This window comes from Acartia tonsa, unplaced genomic scaffold, assembly GCF_053477335.1.
Source record: "Acartia tonsa isolate MP-2025a unplaced genomic scaffold, ASM5347733v1 sca5, whole genome shotgun sequence".
NCBI lineage: Eukaryota > Metazoa > Arthropoda > Copepoda > Calanoida > Acartiidae > Acartia > Acartia tonsa.
Window position 1 is genome coordinate 44374 of NW_027649599.1, and position 7633 is coordinate 52006.

General features: G+C 32.6%; 1 long non-coding RNA gene across 1 annotated transcript; it reads left to right on the plus strand.

Moving 5' to 3' along the window:
* Positions 1-790: 790 nt before the first annotated feature.
* LOC145311337 (uncharacterized) lies at positions 791-6993 on the plus strand. The gene is made up of 6 exons (XR_013876626.1): positions 791-1045; positions 2259-2319; positions 3455-3532; positions 5049-5117; positions 6157-6226; positions 6782-6993. It is a non-coding gene; the product is annotated as an uncharacterized LOC145311337 (long non-coding RNA).
* Positions 6994-7633: the final 640 nt, after the last annotated feature.

A 7633-nucleotide genomic window follows, 5' to 3' on the forward strand; every position in this document is an offset into this window, starting at 1 on the left:
ACAAAGAACCACGTACATCTTAATTTTGGAATATGTATTTACCCTTATAAGCATAGATTATTTAATATTAGTGTACTTATTTTTAGCGTAGATTCGATATTTGAAGCCAGATTTAACATAGGAGTTGCCGTTTTAGAGATATCAAGGGTAATAAATAGCCCCTAAGTAAAAAAATTAGAAACCCAAGAAAGAGGTCTATAATTTTCACAGGAATAAGGCGGCTTTATGTAAAAAAAAATAAAATACATACAACAGAATAAATATTTTACAGATTTAGTATTGGGTCATTTAACTAAAAGCCTTCATTGCAGTTATTTTTAATTTATTCAAAAAACATATGGCAATTAACACGATCTTACACACACGCCAACCAAGTTGCCTATACACACACATACACACACACACACACAACATTCAAGGTGCTCGGCAATGTCATCACACCCACACTCCCGCATTCTTAATAGCTGTAAATAAAAGATTCTCTTTCTAATTAATTGTTTACTTTATATCGAAACACACACACACACACCCGCAGCACAACGCTGCTTCCAGGAATTAAAATTTTATTGTAATCTTTTGTGCCTCCTAGTCCTTTACAATGAAGGGAGGAAGGGTAAGGATGCGGAAGAAAAAGAAATAGAGAAAGGGAAAGGGGTTTTCTAGACCGGTGTGTCTTTTAGATAATCATCATATTCATAAGCGCATACACTCAAAACATTAACACACAAACGTATAAATACATGTTAGCATTGTGTAATGTGTATTATATTAGGACGCACTTTTACCTTTCAGTAAATATTATTAATTAATATTATCAACAAGAAAGTACAATTGGACTTCAGTTCCGTAATTTTGTTTTAATGAAATAAAATATCAGTTTTAATTGTTATTCCCATCATGTACCCGCCCATTTATGCTTATTTAAGTGTATCAACAAACACTTTTTCTTTATTTATACGTATATGTTTCAGATTTCATTAAAATGGCAAGTAATCTCCACATTAAATGTTTGCAGCAGGATTTACGTCAGAGCTTAACAGAATAGGTAAACTATTAGGTATATTCCATAACATTGAGCAGGGGTTTAAAATTAGCTATCTAATTCTTTAAATCAAGCAGTTCCAATCTGCGAACTCATTATTTAATATAATTAGCCCGCGATCTTTATTTTAAAGCATACTCAGTACTGTTTACTTAAAAGTGTATTATTTATTTAAAGCTATCTGTTAAAATATATTGGCTTCACAGGAAAAATGTTTATCCGGAGAGGGGGGGGGGGGGGGTCGGTTTAAACTTTCCCATGACCTACCATACCAGTTCAGCTGTAAGCGAGATCCATTCGTGCACACGCACATAATTCGTTTTTTAATTCTACCGGTTGTGCCCCTAGCATCTAGAGGCTCTGTTTCTGAAGGGTGGGGGAGAGAAATAACTTTATATCTGGAAATATAAAGCCTAAAATCATTTTGAGGCTTCCTTAATACAAAACTCAATCTTTTAGTGTTATTAATGTCTTAAGCTTCAGACAATAAATCCCAACAACTTTAATTCACTATCTGCAACTCCCCTAGATGCCTCTAGGGGCACGAGAGCGTTTAGCAAGCTCTTTCGGTACTAACATACATAGATCATGTTACTTTTTTATTAAAAACTAGCGGCTTCGTCCTTAGAGGACTCTAGGGGCACTTTAGGAGGGGGGAGTTGAATTCCAAAACCTATTTTTGGTTATAAGGGAAAATTTTTTGAAAAAATAACATGGTCTTTTTAACGGTGGTGGGAAATGGCGGCGAACGGCGGGAGCGGCGGTCCCTCAGCCGTTTTTTTTTAAAGATACCAAAACTTGGGGTAATTAGTGACACAACTCAAAAGATTTTACACAATTATCTCTAAAACTAAGGCAGTAGCGCCCTAAATAAAGTTGCTGGTATGGCGTGGCACAAGTCACCACATTTTACCCCCCCCCCCCCCCCACTTTCTTTGCACTAGTTAAGAAAAATATACATACAATAATTGAATTTTATATTTGCTTTTAAAAAGGAAGAAATGATTATTCCAGTTCTAAAAAAATATTTATCGTATCTTATTACAGACAATTTTCTACGCATAAAATAAGATATAAATCATATGAAAATAACATTTTTTAGCCTGGCTCTCGGGACTAAAAAAACTGGTGTTAATCTTGCAACTTTCCATTTTACTATTCACTGATAGCTGTTTGTAATACGACAATGTGAATGTTAACTATTATCCTTATTTAGAATAAAATACAATAAGGCCAGAGAGAGGTCAATGCAAGAAGTTCTTGACTAATATAACCAGGTAAGAACAATATACGAAGGGGTTCTCTAAAAAGTATATTACAGCCTTGATTTCTAAATTATAATAGATAAATCGAAAAAAAGCTTATAGATTTTTCTACTAAAGGGTTTTTTTAGTGCAACCATCTCGTAATCAATATATAAATGGCACTTAGAATTCGCATTTCGATCTGAAATTTTGCATCATGAGTAATCCTTGGTAGGTCTATTTTCCCTAAATTGAACAAAAAGATGGAAAAATAACGGCTAACAGCTGGCGGCTCAGCCGTTTAGCCATTTTTTGGGCAATATCTAATGCAAATCATCACGAAACAAATAATACTATTTGCTGCTGGTACTAGAAATCTAAAAATGTTTTTTTGTAGGTATCATTTCACACGATTTAAAGCAAAACTATGTTTCAAAAAGTTGATGCCTACGTAATTTATGACAGATTTGCCCTAAAAATAGCCAAAACTTTTTGTTCGATTCAGGGAAAATAGACCTACCAAGGATTACTCATGCAGAATTTTAGATTGAAATTCGAATTCTAAGTGCCATTTATACTTTGATTACGAGATGGTTGCATTTAACCCCCCCCCCCCCCTTACATAATGTAGTTGTATAAAAATAAGCATGACAGCATTCATGAAAGCGAAGCTATAAAATCAGAAGGAAGGAAAAACGAACAATAACTCATCATATAGAGTATAAAGACTTCATAAGCAAAAAATTAAGTCTAATTTTTTTTTCAAAAATAAAGGATACTGTTCAATGACATACTTTTTCTTAATATTTAATAATACAGATGCTTAGCTCTAATATTGTATCTTTTTGTCCAGGAAACATTTTTAAAAAATCAGAAGAATATAATTATTATATCATACAAAGCTAATAATTAGCATGTTTTGAACGTACGGACTTGCTGGTAACGATTATAACCTAACTGTTATCGGAAAATCATGTAAAGTTTGAAATCGGTAGGACAATTCTAGCATATTCAAATTAATGTTTCAGACGGATCAACCCTTATTATAAAAAAGCTTCGCTTTTAAAAACTTTAGGTACTATACTTAAAAACTTGAATAGATTTAAGGCATCATTTTAAAATTATTTTGGTGTTTTAGAACATATTGAAATAATACCTACAATTTTAGGTGAACAGTCAAACTCTACCATGCTACGTGGCTTATTCCATTGAATATTTCAAACTTCTACATATGGATGGATTACAGGTAAGGTATAAATAATACTAGCTGTTGCGCCACTAGCTTCTAATGTATTGGAAGGGGTAGAGAAAAAAAAATATTTATTTCTCACGTCGTATTATAAACAGTTTTCTGAAGAAATGTACAATTATAAGATTATAAACAGTTATTTAGCTCATGCATTCGGCATCTCTTAATCTTGTGATTGTACATTTTTATATATATTCGTAAAAACTCGATTTAATACGATGCTAGATATAGTTTTTCGTGTGGATGAGAACCGGTTTTAATTCACCGGTTGATATTGGTTTCTAATAAATAAGAGAATAGATATTTCTTGCATCGTATTATAAACGGCTTTTTAGCCCCTAGGTGCCGAAGGCATGGGCTAAAAAAACTGGTTTTAATCTTATGATTGTACATATATAATATAATGCTAGGCATAGATTTTTCGTGTGGATGAGAACCGGTTCCTATCCACCTGATTTGAATGAATACGAGGAGAAACATTCTTAGACTTAAATCTATAAAATATAATGGCTTCTCTTTCATGGAAAACTCCTTTAATTCAATGCTTTTCGAAATCTTAAGCTACAGATAAAAAAAAACTTTCTGCATGATAATTCTTGAAGATTGGGACACAGCATTTCGTAATATGATTATAAAAAAGGGAACATATGTATAACCAACTATAGATTTTAAGGCGGTTCCTCACAAAGCACCTAGTTAAGCAAAGAATCCCTGTCCTTTATTTTGATTTTTAAAATAAGTAAGGGAGGAACACACAGGGGCTATTCCTGAAGAAAAATTATTCCCTTTCAATAATAAACCAACTGGGGGGGGGGGGGGGGAGGGGGGCTGGTGGGAGTTAGGTTCTCTGCTCACTAGGCACCAAAATCAGGAAGATATGTCTATGTTTTATTTTCTTGGCCTTATTAACATTGTTTTTTTAACCTAAGAAACAGTAATTTATTTCTTTATTACCCCCTCCCCTCCTCCAAACTTAATGACGTCTGGGTAAAATTAACATGGAACTGGGTTATTTTTTTCATTTTTTTAGGGGGAGGGGGTGGTGAAACCCACATTTTAGATGATCTTTATGTTATCAATGTATTGTAAACAAGGATACAACATCCATAAGTAGAAAAGTTAAAAAATCAAGGATAAGATTACCCACATAAAGATTTATAGAGCATTTGTTAAAATCAAGAATAGATATGTTTGGGGAATAAATCAGGAAAGGTACGTCCATGTGGGGGGCGGGCGAATATAGGGGTGCCATATTGACAGCTTTCTACATATATTAAAATGAAAAGATTAATTCCAGCTGCTTTGTTTTTCCTGGCAATCAAAACTGACAATAATTTTTGATCACTTTTTTAATTCTTAAAAAATTATCTTTAATACGAAACAAAACATGACTTCTGTATTACTCATAACCAGTCCAGCGGACATAATAATATTTTCATTTTGATATCCACAGAAAGCTGTCTAAAATACGATGCAATATAAAAACTTAAACCATTACACTTATGTTTTTTAGTTGCAAAAATCCAGTCTTGAGAAGAAATCCAAGCAAGAGTTTTACTAACTATCCACATTACATTATTAGGTAAGCTTTGGTTAGTAGGATATAAAAATGGAGGATTTAATTATTTTTTCATTAGATAGATATTCACCATTCAATGATAGATAATACTGCCCTACTATCACATGAAATCTCTCGTTTTCTGACCAAACACCTGGGTTTTAGGTTAAGTAATACCCATCAGACAACCTACTCTTTGATTGCACAACCTCTGAGAAGTTCTAACTGTGCATAGTAATGAGTTTTGACCGTTTTGGGCCAGGGCATTCCCCCTACTCTGATATAGAAGTATTAAAGAACCATTTTTAACGTCTTCAGTTAAAACCATTCACGAGCGGTTGCGCTAAGCCACGGTTGTGGGTTAAGATTGTAGGCATTTTAAGCAGGGATAAGGGGGTGGGGGTTAATGCAACCATCCCGTAATCAATGAGTAAATGGCACTTAAAATTCGAATTTCGATCTCAAATTTTGCATGAGTAATCCTTGGTAGGTCTTTTTTTCCCTAAATCAAACAAAAAGTTGGAAAAGTGATTGCTGGCGGCTCAGCCGTTTAGCTGTTTTTTTGTCTATTTTCAGGGTAAATTTATCATCAATTACATAGGAATCAACTTTTTAAAACATATTTTTGGTTTAATTCATGTTAAATGATACCTACCAAAAAATATTTTTTAAATTTCTAGTAACAACAGCTACCGGCTATAACCGTATGATAACGTTTTTGAGCTGCATAGAGTATTATGTGATTGTGGAGATAGGTTTCGTGACTAATTTGAACCGAAGAAAGCCAAAAAAACGGCTGAGCCGTTAGCCGTACTTTTCCAACTTTTTGTTCGATTTAGGGAAAATAGACCTACCAAGGATTACTCATGCAAAATTTCAGATGGAAATTCGAATTCTAAGTGCCATTTACTCATTGATTACAAGATGGTTGCATTAATCCCCTCCCCCTTTTAAGGGGAATGACAATACAGGAGGAGAAACTTTGAAATATATTAAGTAGTCCACTTTGAAATTACCTACTCCGAAAATAAGAGATAAAATAATGAAATAAATAATTTTTTAGAATCAAAATTATCTACCTGGTCCTGCACATTTGAAGTTACAAAGAATATGAGAAGTAAAGTAATTTTCAGGTAATAAATTTAATCTTTATATGCTTCTTAAGTACTTGATAATTACCTATCCGATAAAAAAAAGAAAATAATAGTGGTAATGTTGAAAACGCGTATTCGTTAATACTTTAAACTATTTCAACATTCAATTTTAACCTATATTGCAACGATAAATGAATGAAAATATGAGGAATAGTAATAACAAGGATGACAACACCCATTAGTATAAAGCTCAAACAATTATACAAAAGAAATCCACGAATAACAAGAAGTAGATGCTTGTAAATAAGAGGATTAAACTTAGATAATTGAAAATTTAATTCAGCAATAAAGCTACCTGTCCCTATATTTTTTTAATGTTTCTCACTCAAAATCAACGGGTGATTCGACATATTTTTTTCTGCACTTGTGGGAGATTTAAGACGTGCTTTTAAGCGTTTTGCGAATCTGCCAAAAATAGCAGAGAAATAACCTAAGTTATGCAGTCAAATTTAAGTAGGTAATTTTTTTTAAAGGCCCTTTACAAAGTAAACCTTCGAAACCCGTTCTTTGTAAACTTTAATGTATTTTTTTTAGGATGGAACCAAGAAGACGGGAAAGTTTACTGTTTCTTATAAAATTAAGTTAGTGAGATGTTCTTTTCCCTCCCTCTTTTTATGTAAGAAATTTTATGTATTTAAATTAAATACACAAATTCACATTTTTTTGTTATCCTTGTAATATCATTTCAGGCCATGTTATATAATTTGTCATGTTAACTTTATTTTAATAAATAGATACTAAATAAAGTATTTTTTTCTAATGGATTATTTTTTAAAAGCCAAGCTTTTCTATAATTAGGGTCGGTCCGTCCGTCCGTACGTCCGTCCGAGATAGATAGCTTTTATTCGTTAATTTAGGCATGTTAGAATTGTCCTATCGATTTCAAACTTTGCATGACGATTCCTGTAGTAGTTAGGTACGATTTAGAAAGCGTAGCAACTCTATAATCATTACCAGAATGTCCGTACGTCCATTTTAAACATGTTGATTTTTCTAATTTTTTTAACAGCAAATTTTTATGTGATCTAATTATCCGTTTGATCTGATTTTTGGTATATTGATTCCTGGGACAACAAAGAACAATATTTTAAGTGAAGAAACTCTATAATCAAATCCTAAAAATGTAAGTATGTCCATAAACTCAATAAACATTATCCTGTATCAAGAAGTTTTTCAACAAATTTACTTACAATTTTGCTTCGACTCTTATACTTTTATATTCTGATAATTCAGTTTAGACACTATACAAGTGTTAATGTCCGTTTGTCCTACTGTTTCAGTGCTTCGCTTTTATGGATGTTGTCATCCTTGTTATCTGTACATGTTAGTGAATTAATTTGTAACCAAGATGGGTTCATCTTTCAAAGGGTATTTTTAAATTCAGTC